General features: G+C 46.8%; 1 protein-coding gene across 5 annotated transcripts in view; it reads right to left on the bottom strand.

The window, feature by feature from the left end:
• The window catches only part of CUX2 (cut like homeobox 2), a 323,600-nt gene that overhangs the window by 239,989 nt on the left and 64,207 nt on the right, over positions 1–19,404 (bottom strand). Inside the window, exon 1 of one of the 5 annotated variants that reach the window (XM_054442123.1) lies at positions 17,603–17,716. The exons of the other annotated variants lie outside the window; for them this stretch is intronic. The gene's annotated coding sequence lies outside the window, so the exon portion shown is untranslated. Of the gene's footprint in view, positions 1–17,602; positions 17,717–19,404 lie in introns of those variants that run through there. 5 annotated transcript variants of the gene reach the window in all.

Below are 19,404 nucleotides of genomic sequence, written 5' to 3'. Positions count from 1 at the left end.
TCCTCTCATCTGTGAAATGGAAATACTCAGAGTATCTACCTGATAGGATTGTTGTGGGGTTAAAAGTGCTCTGTAGGTAAACAGTACATGGCATGTGGTAAATAGTCAATAACCATTAGCTCTTAGTGTCATCTTGGAGGTCTGTTGTAGGGTCAGAGGAACTCCTTGTTGTTTACTGAGTGCTTATGGTCATCATTCATGCTGTTTTGTCAAATATTTCTGGATTTCTCTCTCCCATGCACAAGGTAAGATTGTGTGTCTTGGCTTCTTGTGGTTCAAGAAGTTGCTAGTTTTGGCCAATGAGTAAGTGATGTGTCACTTCCAGAGTGGAGCATTTTACCGTAGGCACAAGACCCTTAGAGGTCTCCATACTTCTAGCATGGTGAATGGCACATCAGAGCTGGTGGCTGCACCATCAGCCTGGGTCCCTAAAGAGACACTGATGAGCCAAGTCCACTGCCCATATATGATGGACATGCAGCCAATGAATGGGTCATGCGAGTGTGAACGTTGCTTTGTTAAGTTTAGCCACTGAAATTTGGGGGTCTTTTGTTACTGCAGCATAATGTAGCCTGTACTTACTGATACATTGCTCAATGAGTGGAATTCATGACTACTATTAGCAATATCACCATATTCTCCAAAACCACAAACATTCATCTAAAAACTCTTACCCTCTTTTCAACCTAGATCATATGCCTCTAAGAGGAAAACATCAATATGAATTCATTGGCAAGGTGTAAGGAATGGAGCACAGTATTAGCTGTCTAATGATTTATATTTGAATCTCCCACTTGCCAGCTCTGCAACCTCAGGCCAGTCACAGTCCATGGTATGAAAATAATAAGGATGAACGTATGTGCCCTTGCTTTACCAGAATGTTCTCCAACTAAAACGAGATAGTGCACCATAGAAACATAAGCTATTATTGTTGGAGGAAATTATAATCTCTGGTTGTGATAAAGTTAGATTTTTTTCCCCATTGCTCTTCAGGAAAGCCCTGAAGGAATTCCAATTGAGTTTCTGTTTTGTTTATATTAACCAGCTCCAGATCCAATTCAGAGTAAACTATCTCTGGTCTCTTCCAAGAGTCGAGTCCTCCACAGAACTCTCCATTCTTGGGCTTCTTCTCTCTCTCAACTTGCTCTGAATCACCAACGTTCTGTAATATGCCTCGGGAACTTGTCCCAACAATCACACTCCTTCTCAGAAAGTTCTTCCTAAAGTCTTCCATAGAAATGCTCACCCTGGGGATTTAATTAATGCCGGGGCCTATATATTGACTTGGGATCAAAATGTAGAATGAAATCTATAAGTCCAAGTAACATCCACAAACCAATTAGTTAACAACACAATGCTTCTAAACTGCCGAAAGGGGGGAAAAAAGAGACTCTTAATTGCATCACTTTGTCCTCACCACTTCTCAATATTCTGCAGGCCTTGGCATTTCCTAATTATAAGCACAGCCTAATTCAATCAAGATTCCACCACTGGTTTTTCTAATGCTCTGACTGAGCTGTGAAAGCAACATCTTTCTTTCCCCCAGATAAATTAAACCTCTGTATTATAATCATTACCTAAAAATTCTCTGTAGATGTATAATTTCATTTTTAAAAATCATAATTACACACACCTACCTGTCAAATGAATAGGAGTTCTCAACATATAATGCATGTCAGCAGGAACTAAGCCTTAGGCAGAAGGCCAAGAAAGGGTGAGGGATTAGGGCTTGGGTTCTCCATCAGCAAACAGAGACCAAGGTATTCATCAAACTGTGAATGACAACAGCCAGTGTTCTCAGATCTATGTCAAAGAATAGGAGGGGATTCATTGATTCATTCATTCATTTATAAATCTTCATTGACAACTTACTGTGTGCTAGTGTGTGAACAAGGCAGACCTGATCTCTGCCTGTATGGAACTTATGGTCTAGTGGGGGAGACAAACGCAAAACAGATACTCACACTAATAATTATTAATACCACTGTGATTAGTTCCAAGAAGAAAGAGAGGGGGCACCAGAGGGTATAACAGGAGCTGGATCATCTAGTCAGGAGATAACAAAGACCTCCTTGAGAAGATGACACTTAAACTGGCACCTGATAGAGGAGTAAGAGTAAGCAGGGGAAGAGCATGGGGTAGAAAATGGAGATATACCATGTTCATAGATTGGAAGATTCAATATTACTAAGAAATTTTATTCAGCACTTTGGAAGGCTGAGGTGGGCAGATGACGAGGTCAGGAGATTGAGACCATCCTGGCTAACATGGTGAAACCCCATCTCTACTAAAAACACAAAAAATTAGCCAGGCGTGGTGGCAGGCACCTATAGTCCCAGCTACTCCAGGGGCTGAGGAAGGAGAATGGCGTGAACCCGGGAGGTGCAGCTTGCAGAGAGCCAAGATCGCACCACTGCACTCTAGCCTGGGCGACAGAACGAGACTCCATCTCAAAAAAAAAAAAAAAAAAGAAATTTTATTATCTCCAAATTGATCTACAGATTCAATGCAATGTCAATCAAAATACCAGCAGGTTTGCTTGTTTGTTTCTTGTAGAAATTGAAAAGCCAATTCTAAAATTTACATAAAATTAAAAGGACACAGAATATCCAAAGAAACTTTGAAACAGAAGAATGAAGTTGGAAGACTTAATCTATCCAATTTCAGAACTTACTGTGAAGATATAGTAATCAATAAAGTGCGGTAATGCTATAAGGATAGACATACTGATCAATGAAAAAGAATAAAATGCCCAGAAATAGATCCACACGTACATGCTCATTTGCTTTCTGAATAAAGGAATCAAAACAATGGAAAGTGATAAATAAAATTTTTCCAGCAAATGATGCTAGAACAAATGGATATCCATAAAGAAAAAAGAAAATGACCCTCAAACCCTTATCTCACATCATACACAAACATTAATTTGAGACAGATCACAAACCCAAACATAAATGCTAAAACAACAGCACTTCTAAAAGAAACATAGGAGAATATCTTTGGAGCTAAGCAAAGATTTCTTACAGCAGATATGAGAGAAGGTGTATTCCAGACAGAGGGCACAGCTTAGGAAAAGGCCCTGGAGAAGGAAAGAGGTTGATTTTCTTGAGAAACTGAAAGAAGGCCAGTATGGCTGGAGTGTGGCAGAGTTAGAGACATTCATGGCTGCAGCATCTTTACCTGCACTTTCAGAGAATGAAAACACAAGCCACACATTGGGAGAAAATATTTCCAAATCACCTATCTAACAGAGAACTGATCCCCAGAAAATATAAAGAATCCTCAAAATTCAACAAGAAGAAAACAACCCAACTAAACAATGGGCAAAATATATGAAGAGAAGCATCACTAAAACAGACATGTGGATAGCAAATAAGCAATGAAAAGATGCTCAACATCATTAATCATTAGGGAAATGCAAATGAAAACCACAATGAGATACTGCTATGCCCCTATTAGAATGTATAAAACTGAAAAAGAAAAAAATTGATAATATCAAATGGTGGTGAGCTTGCAGAGCAACCGAAACTCTCATATGTTACTGGTAGAAATGCAAAATGGTACAGCCACTTTAGAAAAAATTTGGCAATCTCTTAAAAAGTTAAACCTACACTTATCAAATGACCCAGGAATCCCATTCCTAGGTATGTATCCTAGAGAGATAAAAGCTATGGTCAAACAAGAACCTATATGCAAATGTTTAGCAGCTTTATTTGAAACTGCTAGAAACTGCAAATGACTTGAACATCTTTCACCAGGTGAATGAATAAACAAACTGTGCTATGACCACACAATGGAACACTTTTCAGTAATAAAAAGGAACACACTAAAGATACATGCAACAATGTGGATGAATCTCAAATGTGTTATGCTAAATTAAAGAAGCGAGGCCAGGCACGGCGGCTCACGCCTGTAATCCCAGCACTTTGGGAAGCTGAGGTAGGTGGATCACTTGAGGTCAGGGGTTCGAGACCAGTCTGGCCAACATGGTTTGAAACCCCATCTCTAATAAAAATACAAAAATTGGCTGGGTGTGGTGGCACATGCCCATAGTCCCAGCTACTCAGGAGGCTGAGGCAGGAGAATCACTTAAACCTGGGAGGTGGAGGTTGCAGTGAGCTGAGATCATGCCACTGCACTCCAGCCTGGGCGACAGAGTGAGACTCTGTCTCAAAAAATAAAAATAAAAAATAAATTAATTAAAGAAGTTAGATTCAAAAGATCACATATTGCATCATCCCATTTACATGACATTTGGAAAAAGGCAAAGCGATGTGGTCAGAGAACAGTTGTCTGTTCTCTGTAGGGGGTGGGGGAAGGGTTGGATGTAAAGGAGCAGCAACAAGGAAATTTCGGGGGGTGATGGAACTGTTCCATATTCTGATTGTGGTCAAAGCTCATGGAATATACACAAAAACAAAAAAATTACAGTATGAAAATTAAAAGTCCACCAGTCATCTCATCCCTGCTTAGACACTTTGCCAGGCTTGCCACCATCTACTGGAGAGAATCACAAGTTCTGAGTCAGATGGTCAAGGCCTGATGCACTTTCCTAGGCTCCTCCCCAGCTGGTCCTCTCTACCCCTCCCGGCTCCCCTCCACCACTCCTACTTTATTAACTTCGGGGCTCCAGGCCTCAGGGTCTTTGTTCATGCTGTTCCCTCTGCCTGGGATGCCCTTACTTTCCTCCCTCCCTGGCGAGCTCCTATGCTTTCCTCCAAATATGGCTCAAATCAAATCAAATATGGCTCAAATCCTCCAAATATGTCTATTCTCAGATAGGCGTCACTTTCTGTCCAAAGTGCCAAGCACTGAGGCTCAGTCTGCAGAGATGCTGAACCCAGCCGGGGTGAACACAGTGGTGCTGTCCAATGACCCAGTACTTAGGAAAATGCTGGCCAAGTTATGCCTCAGATCAAGGTGTCCACATTCCAAAAGGGTTATAATATAAAACGCAGGAGAAGCAAGGGACATTTGTCCAGCTGAAAAACATGAACTTCCTTAATAAGCCTTATTTTAACCTAAAAGAACTCGATGAGCTGGAAACTCTCAGGAGATGGAAGTCAGGACAGAGTACAGCTACTTAAGAGAAGCCAGATCCTCAAGTCCTGCTGTGGGCTTCCCAGGCCCTCCCCGTTAGGTCCCCAAAGCACACGGTTTGTCCAAAAGTTACCCCCACGTCCCCCTGTGTCACACCTCCATGATGAAGCAATTCCTTCCCCACGCCCAGACAGATTAAGGAAACAGCAAAAGCCCCAGAACACCGCTTAAGAGAGATTTCTTAGGCCGTAGCTCTGCAAGTCAGAAATAAAAAGCGGGGTTTCAGCATCGCGCAATTAATGCAGCAAACATTGATTTCTGTACTGTAAGAAGCTGGTTCATTAATTCCAGATGCTCCCACCAGTCAAACCCAGGTTCGGCTTCTTTGCAATATGAGGCAAATGAGAATACTGAATTTTAAAATTCCTTTCTGCAGCAACCTTTATTACCAAACAGAGCATAAAACCCACCCACCCAGACTGCTTAATTCTTCCTAAATAATTAACAGCACCTGCTCACCTTCCCGTTGACATGGGCAAAACTCACTGAGCCACTCCACCCTTCTTGTGAGAGGAGAGACCAATTGGCCACAGACCTCGATCCCTCACCCAAGTCCTGAGCAACCACTTTCTTTGCTTAGCAGAATATCCCGCCCAGAATCAGGACTTCTTTACTGGATTAGATTTTTCTCCAAATCACCTTTGGGAGGTAAAGACCCCACAGGGACTTCCTGAGAAACATGTCTGTGGGTTCTTTGAGGGAAAAAGAAAGGAGAAGCCCCATGGGAGAACCGTTTCCCCTTGCAAGAGGCTTCTGCAAGTTGAAAGCTTTCATTTTTTTTTTTAAAGGCAAATTTGCCTTTAGGGGACTTGCTGCCGTTAGCAAGACTCAAACTCTGTAATTCAAGTCCAGAAAGGCCCAGCAATTGGCCAACTGTACTGTTGGGTTTTCTTGTTATTTGACAGAGCCTTACTACTCAGAGTGTGGTGTGCTTTTAGGCAGCGTCAGCATAACCTGGAATGCAGAAGTTCAAGTCCCCCCGGGCCTATTAAATTCCCGGGAATGGGGAATCTCTCCAGGAGATTCTTATGCATGCTAAAGTTTGAGGACTATCAGTTGAGATCACTGCCAAAGGATTCTATTAAAGTAGAAGTTTGACATCTGATGGCTGCCATTTTGCTTTGATGGACATCTTCAACTGGACTCCAACTGAATGTGGGCCTTGGAGATTGGGGAGACCCAGCCTTGTTTACTAAATGAAAAAGAAGTTGTGGGGAGGAGTAAAAGTGAATAAATGACTCCCACTAGATCATTAGCGTTGGATAGGGTTGGGAAAGAGATGAGGCATCTGAGATCCAAGTTCAAAGCCATTGTCTTTTTTTTTTTTTTTTTTTTTTTTTTTTGAGACACAGTCTCATTCTGTCACCCAGACTGGAGTGCAGTGACGCAATCTCAGCTCACTGGAACCTCCACCTCCTGGGTTCAAGCGATTCTCCTGCCTCAGCCTCCGGAGCAGCTGGGATTACAGGCGCACACCACCACGCCCAGATAATTTTTGTATTTTTAGTAGAGATGGGGTTTCACCATGTTGGCCACGGTGGTCTCAAACTCCTGACCTCAGGTGATCCGCCCACCTCGGCCTCCCAAAGTGTTGGGATTACACGCGTCAGCCACTATGCCTGGCCAAAAGCCATTGTCTTGAACTAATGATGTTTCTCTGGCAAAAGGCACCAGTAGGCCTCACCCTTCCCCTCCCCTGCACCCCATCCTCTGCCCCACTTTCCCAATTCATAAGAACAGTTTCTTTATCCAAGAGGGACTTGGGGATGAAACACTCAGTCCTTTGAATGTGTGGGTTCCCCCTTCACGCCTCCCCAGCCTTCTCAGTTATCTTGGTGAACACAACGAAGATTTCATGCACCAAATACCATCCAGCTCCAATTGTCATTTCAGGATTCGCACTGTTTTAATGAATGCCAAAATTGTTTTTTCACTTGATAGAGCCTGACAAGACCAACAATCACAGATTAGAGAGAAACTTCTTGCTTTTCAACAAAGGTTAATAAATAGTGACAGCATTAAGTCTATTCTGATTAACTATGCTGAAAGACATTATTGCTGTTTGTAACATGAAATCATTATTGGATTAAGCACAGCATATAAAAATGAAATGTGAGTTTTAATCTCAAACGTAGAATGCAGCCTGCTCAGATAAAGGCAGAGGTAACACTTGGAGGCCCGTATTAATGTTTGAGTCACTCTGGCGATGGGATATTATATGGCATTTGTCTGGTCTGGATTTGCTGGGGGAAGAAGAGGTCCCTCAGTGAACTCTCTTGTTGTCTGCCACCCCTCAACTCCAAGATGCTAAGAGGCAAACAGCAGTGACAAGCTCCTTGTGCTAGATTGTATCATGTCAAGTAGCAAAACAAAAGCATGTAGCATCCAACTGGGGATGGATGGATCACAAGTGGCCTTGGTTGTCTATGGGCGTCTCTGACCTCAAAGACCTTCCCCAATAAAATGTCAATACTAATTAAGAAGCTGGCGATGAAGCACTTCAGGAGGCCGACGTGGGAGGACTGCTTGAGCCTAGGAGTTTGAGACCAGCCTGGACAACAAAGCAAGACCTCATCTCTACTTAAAAAAAAAAAAAAAAAATTAGTTGAGTGTGGTGGTGGGCACCTGTGGTTCCAGCTACTCTGGAGGCTGAGGCAGGAAGATGGCTTCAGCCTAGGAGTTGGAGGATGCAGTGAGCTATGATTGTGCCACTGAACTCCAGCCTGGGCAACACACTGAGATCCTATCTCAAACCAACAAACAAAAAGAAGTTGTTAGAGATCAGGGGAGATCCACCCTTGCTTTCTAAATGAAGAAGTTGGAGAAGTAATTTAATGGTTTCCAGTGGCTCATTAACCTGCAACTGGGTTAGGAAAGAGATGAGATCCAAGATCAAAGCCATTGCCTTGCCCCTTCTCCACCATCCTATCCACTGTGGACTACCAAAAATGCCCCAACCTGTGTGATAACAGATGTTTTGTACATTTGTTCTTTCAGCACCCAGACTGTGGTCTCTAAATACCATTGGTCCAGGGATCCCTGGAACAAAGCCTGAGTCCAAGACTGAGGTGGGAAACATATGGAATGAGCTTGGAACAACTTGTCCTCCCAGAAAGCAAGAAGGGCATCCAAGGTCGCTGGGGGAGTCCAGAGGGGTCAGAGGCCCCCACATGCCAGAGATGGGACAGTCGGAGCATAAATAAGGGCAGTAACTGAAATGGATTAAGACACTTCTGTTACACTTGCAACTATGGGCTTACAATGATATTTTTTAAAACTCTCATAGGCCACCTTTGGAGGATGTTAGGGAACCAGCTCATTATTTTGAAAACCAGCAAATAAAGAGAAACATTTAAGCATCTATCTTCCCTTTTGTAAACATACTTTCCTTCAGGGTAAACAAATAATTGATGAGGGGCGGTTTCTCTGTAGAGAAAATTGCCCAGCTAAGAAAGAGAAAGAGGGACAGAAGGAACGTAAGCACATTTAGCAACCCCTAATGAATTCATGGACCCAGGCAATGATTATCAGTGGTCACGAAACCCAGCAGATGAAAAGCTGATGGGAAACTTGACAATGGATGGACCGGCTGACAGCTCCTGAACCCACCAATCAATCTCCATGTCCTGAAAGGGAGACAGCCAGACCTCGTGTGCCTCTACCAGAAGGGCATGTGGCCACCTGCAACGTGGTCTTGGCAAAAATGTCAATCTGGCATCTGATCAAGCCTTTGGGGTTACCACCAGCTCACAGGAGACCCAGGGGATGGAGGAGAGCATTAAATGACACCACGAAGATGCACTCAGCCAAAGCCAATGGACAGAAACTCTACAGGACAGCCTGATTTCTTCAGCAAGAAAAAAAGTTGCAAAAAAAAAAGAGAGAGAGAAAGAGAAAGTGAAGGAGAGGAGAGTGGGGCAAAGAGAAGAGGGAAAATGGGTGGAGACAGAGAGGGGAGATGGGGTGGGGGAAGAGACAGAAAAGATAGTGGGTAGAGACAGTGGGTATGGAGGCAGCAGAGAGAGAGAGGAAACAGATTAAAATATGAATCTGAGTCCACACTGATATAAATAAAAAACTGAAGAGATAAATAAATGGGGAAGAAGGAAAAAAGCTCTTCAATTAATACATGTAGAAGTAATGACAGAAACAGAAAATCACCATTTGGCAAACACCATAGCAATAATTGTTTCAAGTAAGAAGCATCGATGCATGCTAAAATTATTGGGCAAAAGAATGATGACAGAGAGTATTACATTGTCTCAAAATGTTTCCACACAAGCACTTATTAGTTACAAAGGGAAAAATAATAATTTTACAGCAGAGGATCCAGCCAGTCCTCACCTTGAGCAAGTGACCAAAGTTAACAGCAGTGGTGCCTCCTGATCCAATGCATGGAGAAGGACACAACATCACTCCTGTAGCCCAAAATGCACAACCTGAATCGAATCATAAGTAAACACCCTGCATTCTCAAATGGAGGGATATTCTTCAAGATAAATGGCCAGTTTTCATCAAAAGTGTCAAGGTCATTAAAGACAAAAGAAGACTGAAGAACTGTTTGAGATTAAGGGAGACTATGGGGAAATAACAATTCCATGCGTCACATGATCCAGAACTGGACCCTGGACCAGAAAAATGACATCAGTGGGACACTTGGCAAAATTTGAGTCAGGTCAGTCCATTATGTAATGGTGTTTCAGCCATGTTAATTTTTCTGACTTTGTAATTGTGTTGTGGTTAGGCTGGATGTTAGCATTCAGGGAATCTGGGGAATTCTTTGTACTGTTTTTGTAACTTTTTGTCAATCTTTTTGAAATTATCTCAAAATGAAAAGTTAAAAAAAAAGTTTAAATAAATTATACCCAAAGCCTTCCCTAACTGCCCTATCTCATTTATTTGCTTTTCATCCTCTTGAATTTTAATTTCAGGCATTTGTTTTCTCGCTGTAACTTAGAAGCCCCATCCCAGACCTTTCCATTCCCTGCACCCTCTGCTCCCTCACCTAGAGGACGGGCATTCTGCCTGCCAGGGCACATGTCCCAATACTCCCAACTTCCCAGAGCCAGCAAGAACACAATAAATACGGTGGGAACTGCAGCACTGGGTCCTCCCCAGGTGAAACCTGCAGCTCCCGGAACTCCCTGAGGCAACAGAAGAACTTAGCTGGGAACACGGAGAAAAGAATTATAAGTGACATGTACATGACATCTTTGCCTGATTAGATCAGGCAGGAAATCCCAAAGAAGAATGGATGCACCCCAGTCAGATGTCAAAAAAGTTCCTGCAAAGGAGAAACTTACATGGGCTCAAGGACTCCAGGTACACACCAGGTGGGCAGGTTGTGTGAGGGGCCTGTGGGCTTGGCCACAGAGCAGGAAGGCCACTGGGGGGTCTTGGCAGACCTTGGGTGTCATTCAAAGGGACATGGCCCACTGTCACCAAAAACTATATTTGGGTACACCTGTAGATGTTACAAAGAGCCTCAGTTTCCTCACCTGTAAAATGGGGACAGAGGTGCAGATTTAATGAGATGGTATAAGTTAACGCAATGCCTGGCACATACTGTCCAGCCAATGGAAGGTGGCATTGTGTGTTATCATTGCTTCTGAATTTCAAATGCAACAATCTTGCCACCACGTGGGTCTTGCCTGCACACAGCCTGTCCAGCAACCCTATCAACTGAGCTGCTGACTGCACAAAGCCCAACACTTCTCTTCCACTACATCCTTGCCTCTCCCTGTCCCCAGGTTGTCCCCTGTCCCTCTTTCCTCTCCCAGCCATAATGGACAGCATCTGTTCTTCCATCTCACCAGAGATTCTATGCCTCCCTGCCTTTGTGCCTATGAATTCCTGAAACAGAAATGTGTTTTTTGTCCCACCCCTTTCTGTCACATGTTGTTGGAAGTGTCATCATTCAAGGCCCTTCTCTCGGAAGTCTTCCAGGATTGCCTCAGTCAAAATCTATCACCCCTTCCTTGGCACCTACCTGGTACCTTTTCTTATTTCTATCAGGAATTAAGACTCATTATTAGGCCAGATATGGTGGTGCACACCTGTAATTCCAACACTTTGGGGCTGAAGTGAGAGGATTACTTGAGCCCAAGAGTTTGAGACCAGCCTGGGAAACATAGCAAGACCCCATCTCCTCTAAAAATAAAAATATTAGGCAGGACTGGGAGCAGTGGCTCATGCCTGTAATCCCAGCACTTTGGGAGGCCAAGGTGGGTGAACTGCTTAAGTCCAGGGGTTTGAGACCAGCCTGGGCAACATAGTAAGACCCCATCTCTACTAAAAATAAAAATATTAGCTGGGGCTGGGCATGGTGACACCTGCCTGTAGTTCCAGCTGCAGTCATGCCTGTAATCCCAGCACTTTGTGAGGGCGAGGTGGATGGATTGTTTAAGTCCAGGAGTTTGAGACCAGCCTGGGCAACATGGCAAAACCCTATCCTTACAAAATATTAGCCAGGTATGGTGGTACCAGCCTACAGTTCCAGCTACTTGAGAGGCTGAGGTGGGGGGATCCCTTGAGCCCAAGAGTTCGAGACCAGCCTGGGCAACACAGCAAGACCCCATGTCTACTAAAAATAAAAATGTTAGCCGGGCGTGGTGGCACATGCCTGTAGTCCCAGCTACTCAAGAGGCTGAGATGGGAGTAGCGCTTGAGCCCAGGAGGTCAAGGCTGCAGTGAGCTATGACCATGGCACTGCACTCCAACCTGGGCAACAGAGAGGGACTCTGTCTCAAAAAAAAAAAAAAAAAGACTCATTATTAGTTATTATCAGTGAAATCAGAGCTGCCATGAATTACCATTAGAGAAATTCTCAATTAAGTCTCTGAACAGCCATGCAGCAGGTATTACTGTTCACCCACTTTACAGATGACGAAACTGAGTCACAGAGAGGTGAAGCCACTTGCACAAGGTTACCACCTAGCTGGGAAATGACAGATGCAGGCTTCAAACCCAGGTCTGTGTGGCTCCAAAGTCCCAGCTCTTCTCCTGATACTCCTGGGAAAGGCAGCAGGAGAGGAAGCAATCCACAGTCCCCACCTCCCGGGGGGTGTGTGGTATAGGCTCTGGAGAGGCAGGGAGAGCTCACATGCACACGCGCGCGCGCGCGCGCACACACACACACACACACACACACACAGAGCTTTCCAGCTTCCCACACTAGCCCTCTCCTGAATTTCAAAACATCTCCCCTTTGCTGAGTCACCTCTTCCGTCAGCCCCTTCCTGGGAGGAGGCGGACAGAAATCAATAGCCATTGCCTATCAACTCAGTGATCAAATCAACCAGCATCGGGCCCCCGAGGCCATGGCTGATCATTCCAAAACCCCCAAACCCCATTTCATTACAGTTAACTGAATATGTCCTTTTAATCACCCCCATATATTTCTGAAGAGGCAGAAATAAATAAGACTGCCCGGGGAGAGGCAGGCCATACATCTTAGCACCAGAAGCAGTGAAGGTAACTGCCCAGGGAACGGGGCAGTGGCCCTCCCCAGCACAGGGTCCTGACCCTCAGTGTGGCCCCCGAGTCAATTCTGGGGATAGTGATGAGCCCGGGTCCCTGGACAGATCAGCCAAGGATGGCTCCTTAGAGGAGAACAGGTTATAAGGCATGGCTGGGAAAACCGGGCTGGGAGAAACAGAGTGTTTCGGGTAGAACCACCAAGACTCACGCCCCATTCATCCAATATGGGAGCCACAGGGTCCCCTCCCTATCCCTGTTCTTTCTTCAAAAGAAGCATCCACATTCTCTGAGGGCCACAGCTGGCTGTGAGCCCAGGTGGTCCCGAAAGGCATCAAGGTCACCAGGTGGGGCCAATCTGACTCTTGGCATTCCATGAACTTGCAGGTGTCTCTGAAGCACAACGGGCTGCTGTTTCCCCCTCTGGTAACCAGGAACGGACTTTAAAACCCCTCTTCTGGCCTGGCAGCTCTGAAAACAACTCAGCAATAAAGATAATGGCCAGCAGTCCACACTGCGTGCCAGGTCCTTTCCTTCAATATGTTGTGTGAATTATCTCATTTTATAGAGGAGGAACCAGGGCCACAGAGAGGTAAAGCAACTTGCCCTGCATCACACAGCCAGAGGGTGAAGAGCTGGAATTTGAACCAGGAAAGCCTGGCTTCTCAATCAGGCTCTTCCCCTTTTCCCACCTCCCCACCTGGCCAGTGACTGTCCAAGGCTTTGGAACCCTCTGCAAATGATGGGGTTCAGAAGATAATTCCTGGGCTTCTCTTTGGACTCTGTTAGCCCACAAACCTCCCATGAGCCATCCTGAGATTTGGCTTCTCGATTAAATCCTTCTTAACGCCCCAAATCCATGCATGCATTCAACACGGATCCTGTTTTTTATACTATGTAAGGGGGGAAGAGAGAAAGGCAGAAAAAGGAAGCTTTGGCCTATGAAGGACCCTAGTCTACCTAACATGAACATGGTGCAGCCAGGACGTGCTGGAATTAGAAGACATAAAAAAGATGATTGTGCCCCAAGAGAGAAAATGCAGACAACAATAAAGACAGAAAGAGAAGAGGCTCTTAGTAGTAGCCGTGGTGCTTAGGCAGGACTCAGAGCACAAATAGGTTAGGGTTAGGTAAAGAAAGACATTCCAGGTGGTCGGAACAGCTTGGGCAAATGCATGGATCCAAATTGGTCCAATCAGGGGGAATCCCAGGACATTTGCTAAAGCCTAGGAAAGAGCTGCTTTCTTTCCCTGGGAGTTGCCAAGGTGGTGAAACAGCTGCCAGGGGAGAATCCTGGCTCAGAACAAAGCCCACCCATACAGGGGAAAAGCTGAGCCAAGACCTGAGTAGGATGAGATAACATCATTTGAGCAGCTGGATACAGCCACGCCTGAAGCGAGACACCTGACCGTTTCAGGTCACATGAGCCAATAAAAATCTTCTTTTAAGTTGACTCCAGATAAGTTTCCCTCAGATAGAACCGCAAGAGTCCTGCCTGTTATAGTAGACAGTGGCCCCAGATCCTCCCCAAGTGTGACAAAGTCCCTGAAAAGTCTATTTGAGATTCATGCATCAACCAGTTCTCTTTCACTTAGCCCCAACGGGGCATCCTCTTGCATCCCAGCACTGAGCACAGAAATGTTCATTGAATGAATGAATGAAGTTTCCCTCACAGTTGATGTACGCCTGTCTGTCAAGGTCATATTCACTGCCTCTAACCCATTCCCTGGTCTTCGAGTTGAGAGATAGCAACTCGGTTTCCTGCCAGCTCCTTTATCTCTGGCCATCACACTCACGGTTAAGTGACTGACTCCAAGGTATGTTCCCAGCATCCAGGAACAACTGTACAAAGGCAAGATGCTTCCATCAGGCGCCCTGTTTATGGGAAACTGCCAGGTCATTCCCGAACCCAATCACCCGTTAGCCACAGTGAGCATGGTGCACCGCTTGTCCACCCATCAAACAAGCATTGGTTGAGCATCTACTATACACCAGACCTTTTGCTCAAAGCATCCAAATGAGGGAGGCAAAAATCCATGAAATAGAAGAAGCTTCACCCCCATCCAATAAGACCGTCAAGGTAAGAGGAGTGTCCCCTCTAGGCAGGAAACTTACAAAATTATCTGTTGCTAATAATAATAAAAATAAAGTGTTTTCTTCCTAAAAAATAACCCCTTTCTGTAGACATCAAGGCATCCACTTCAAATCTTGTTGGTATCCCCATTAAACTGGCAAGGAATATCCCCTTGCAAAAAGATAAAATAGTAACAATAGTAGTAATAACAATAACAGCTTTTGTTTTTTGATCACTTACTACGCAAACTGCCAGCTAAATGTTTTAGCTATGCTGTCTCATTGAACTTTTGCTACCTGCTACGAAGTGGGTAAACAGAGGCTCAGAGGTTAAGGAGCTGTCCTGAAGTCACTCAGCAACTGGAAGAACTAGGACTTCTACACAGATTTGAAAGACTCCAAAATGTCTCCAAGCCTCAGCTTTCTCCCCATAAAATAGGAATAAGGATTTACTTTGAGGGGTTTCTACAAAGACTAGATGAGATCATGCATGCAAGCTGTTTCAGCACACGGCCTGGCCCAGGCAGAGGGCCTCACTGAATGAGCCTGAGTATTTCATCATCAACATGTCCGTGACATGGTTTAAGGTGGGGTGCGCTCAGGGCACAGTGTGGTGCCAGGCTCAGGGAAAATCTCATGCCACTCTCCTCTCAGCTGTCTGCCACCAATGCTCAGATGTCAGTCGGCTTTGGACAAGTGCACAAAACAGTCTCGGGTGCCCACAACCACCACAAGCCTGAGCTTGCTAGATCCTCCCTCGGAGGGAGAGCTGCCAGGTGGCTTCCTTGTCGGCTGGCTCCCACCCCTGGCTGCTGCCCAAGGTGATTTAACCTGAGTCCCTGCCCGCCTCACCAGAGCGTTGGAGGAGAGACAGGCACAGCATTTGGCGCGGCCCACCCACGCAGGACACCCAACCCATAACCCATACCACGATGCCTCGGGCATGCCCAGCCAGATGCCTGGCACACAGCAGCTGCCTGACAGCAGCACACAGTGGGCAAGGCTTCAGAAAGAGTGGGTTACACATTGTGTGATTTTAAAAAAAGAGGATATTGTGTGCCAACAGGACGTTTTTATCTGAGTTCAGGCGTTCCAGAAATAACAATAATAGCTCCTGCTCTATAGTACTTACTATAACCTTTTATGTAAAGTAAGAAATTTAACTCACAACATCCCCATGTAGTTGGTACTGTATTTAGCCCGATTTTGCAGGTAAGGAAACTGAGGCACAGATAAAGTGACCTGCCTGATATCACACATAGCTAGGACACACTGAACCAATCTGGCCCACAGAAGTCTGCCATGTTCCAGAAAGACCCCAAGGTAGCAAGTAAGAGACGGCCCTGAACCTGGCACTGTATGACTCTCATTTTACAGGTGGGAAGACTAAGGCTCAGAGAAGCTCAGCAACATGCCCAAGGCCACACGGCATTCGAAGCCAGACTCCAGATACGCATCTGGCATCGGCGCGACCATCTTCTATTCTGCGGAGTACCTGGTTTCTATTTTGTAAGATGTGACTCCCCCTACCCACTCACCCACCCAGATCTGCAGAGGGTGATACCACAACATGACAAACCCCAGTGAAGGGACAGTGAGCCGGACAGGGACAGAGATCAAAAGGAGGTTCCTCTGGCTCCGTGGCTCTGTGGAGAAGCCCGGCAGCCACCAGGTTCCCTGCAAGGCATGGATTTTCTAGCCTGGAGAAGTGGCTGTAGGGGGTCGCACCCTGCAGGTGGCAGGATGCAGGGCTGCTGTGGTGTGGCCATCTGGGGGACCCTGACAATCTCCAGGGCTGTGGCCAGAGTCCTTTACCACACAGCTCGGGGCAGCCTTCCTGGAAGGTGCATCCCAGGAACCAATCCTGGGGCACCAGCCTCCCCCGGGCCGGACTGACCCATTGTCACCCAGGGGTCCTCATTATAAGGGGTGAGTGCACCTTGAAAAAGCGCATTCGTGTCACAAAATCCTTTGATATTTAGAAAGCAACACCCCTTCCAAAAACAAAACACCCATTGTTTTTATAGCCCAAGCTACAGAAGGCAAATCTTGACAAAACCATCTTGGTTGGAATAGGGTGGGTTAAAAATGGCCACAGCCCTCAGAGGGACCGGGGAGGGTTTTCCAGGCTCTGACTGGAGCTGGGGCTGAGGCAAGAGGCTGGGAGTCTACAGTGACCTCCTTGGCAGCAAGCTGAGCTGCCCAGGGAGGGCTCTACTGGGGGCTCCCCCATGCAAGATGGAAGTGCCCCACATGTGCTCATATGCAACACATGCAACATGTGCTCACATACATACTCACACAGGTGCTCCAGCACATGAGCACTGCTCACATCCTCCTGTGCAACGTGTGCTCAGTCCACGCGCTCTCATATGTAGCACACACATGCAAAATACATGCACACAACTCACTCTGCCACGTGACACCCTCCTCCATGCAAGCTCACATGTTCAAACGTATACAATTCACACACTTGTGTGTGCACACTCATGCTTACACACACACATGCATACCCCCTTACTTGCACACATGGGTGTCTGCACCCACACAGACCCACCAGTCACGCACCCATGTGTCTGCTTAAGATACACACACACATCCACACAAACAGAAAGACACAGAGGGCCAAGACCCACACCCAGCCACACCCATGGCCACCTCCAAAGACACACAGATACACACACAACTCATGAGTGCACACACAGAGATAGGCAGAGATCCACACTCAATCTCACGCATGGACGGCTCTCACGGCCACCACACACACAGAGAAAGACACACGGAGAGCCACACAGGCCACGCATACATCGGGCTGGACACACAAAGGGGCACAAGGACACACACAGACACAAGCGCGCACACACACACATACACACACACACACACACAGTCACAGGCTCCTGCTCTCACATCCCCCAAGTCCTCTCAACCCTTGGCGGGTCCTTGCACTCACCCTGGGCAGCTCCTGCCTCCTCTCCAGAGCCGTCCAAGGCTCCCAGAAGTGTCCAGACACAGCCCCACTCTGAGGGCCCGTCAGCAGCACCACCGGCAAATAAAAAGCGAATGTGCAAAAATAAAAGCGAAAGGCTGCGATAAAGCCGTTCCCTTCCCACAGGACTCTGAGCTGACGCAGGTTCTGCTCTGCAATAAACATTTTCATTCTAATTTTAAAAGACATTAGCATTACCTCTTTGGCTCTCGATTGAGCCAGACGGTACCTCGCCTCCTAGCTGCCCATCGGCCTCGCTGGGCATGGAGGGGACAGAGGGTCACCCCGCATGATGGGCACTGACCCAGGCTGCCTGGGTCTGATTTTACACCATCCGTGTGGGCCCCAGTTTCGGCGCCCGATAAACCCAATAGGTGATCAGAGAGACTGGGAGCCCCAAAGCTGGCAGAGACATCCCCCACCTTCCCCTGAGACTCCGTCTCACCCCAGCCAGGATCCCTGCAGGTCCAATCCTGTTCTCCCATGTGAGGGCTACACATGAGGATGGTGGCTTTCAAATGGCAGGTCTGCCCCCAACAAATAGGGGGCCACCCCCACCTCCCCACAACTTGCCCTGCCTGCAAACCCGAGTCTCACCTCATACCTCCCAGCAGTGACCCAACCTGGCTTTCCGGGCTCGGCAAGGAATGAAGGAAGAAGAGAAACCACGTAACAGTTTAAGAAAGCAGCGAGCTATTTTTATGAGCTCAGAGGCCTAGACCCCAAAATGCAGCACTGCCTCTGGCCTCCAGCCTCAGCTCTTGCCACACCCTGCTCACCCAGAGGTCCCAGGCACTCTGAACAGTGATTTTCACAAAGCCCACCTCCGAGCCTTTGGCCAGGCCATTTCCTCCACCTTGAACACAAGTTCCTGCTTCTGCTGGGGCAGGACCTTGTCGCCCTTCAGGTCTGAGCTTCCAAGTCACTTCCTTCCACACTGCTGAGCATTTGGGATCCTGTATTGAATGGGGCAACCCAGTTCCTGCCTTCACCGAGCATATGATGTAGGCGGCCTCCTCCGGGAGACTTCCTTGGCCTTCCAGGCTATATTGAGCACCTATCCTCACTCCAGAGGCCTCCTGGCTCCTACTCAGGGACAGCTCTTCTCAGGCTGGTTCTACATGCTGCACTTCTGGCCGTCCCTGTCTGGGGACTCCCTGAGGGGAGGAGGCAGTCTGCGGTGCTCCCCCTTTCCCCTGCACCAGGCGTGAGCCCCACAGGCGGCTAAGTGCGTGAATAAATGAATACCCAGCTTGTGCCAGCCGAGGCCAAGTCCCTCCAGCGTGGCTCACTGTCTTCCTCCTCTGAACTCACGAAGAGAAAGGGAATCAGGAGACCAACATGAGTCCTTGCTAGAGAGAGGGAGGTGATGTTGGCTTCCTGCTTCTGTCTGAGCTGCTCTGGGGCTAGGGGTATAGGTCCCCTCCGGCCATTCCCCACTGTTAACATGTCACCATATTGTCAACTGGGGCTCCGCAGTCCCCAAGCGTCAAGATGTGGGATGGAAAGGAGAAATGCCGGCAAGGCAGCTCACAGCAGCCTCGGTGGCCTCTCTCCAGAGATGTGAATCTACTTTGAAAGGTCCCTTGTTGGCCTGTACCTGGGAATCCCCAGTGCCAAGGCCGATGACTGCAGCTGCTCCTCCCTGTCTCTCCCACTCAGTTCTCTTTATTTTTTTTTTTGAGACGAAGTCTCACTCTGTCGCTCAGGCTGGAGTGCAGTGGCATGATTTTGGCTCACTGTAACCTCTACCTCCCGGGTTCAAG

The sequence above is a fragment of the Pongo pygmaeus genome, chromosome 10, assembly GCF_028885625.2.
Source record: "Pongo pygmaeus isolate AG05252 chromosome 10, NHGRI_mPonPyg2-v2.0_pri, whole genome shotgun sequence".
Classification (NCBI taxonomy): Eukaryota; Metazoa; Chordata; class Mammalia; order Primates; family Hominidae; genus Pongo; species Pongo pygmaeus.
The sequence above is the reverse complement of the archived record's forward strand: the minus strand, read 5'-3'. Positions and strand labels throughout refer to the sequence as shown.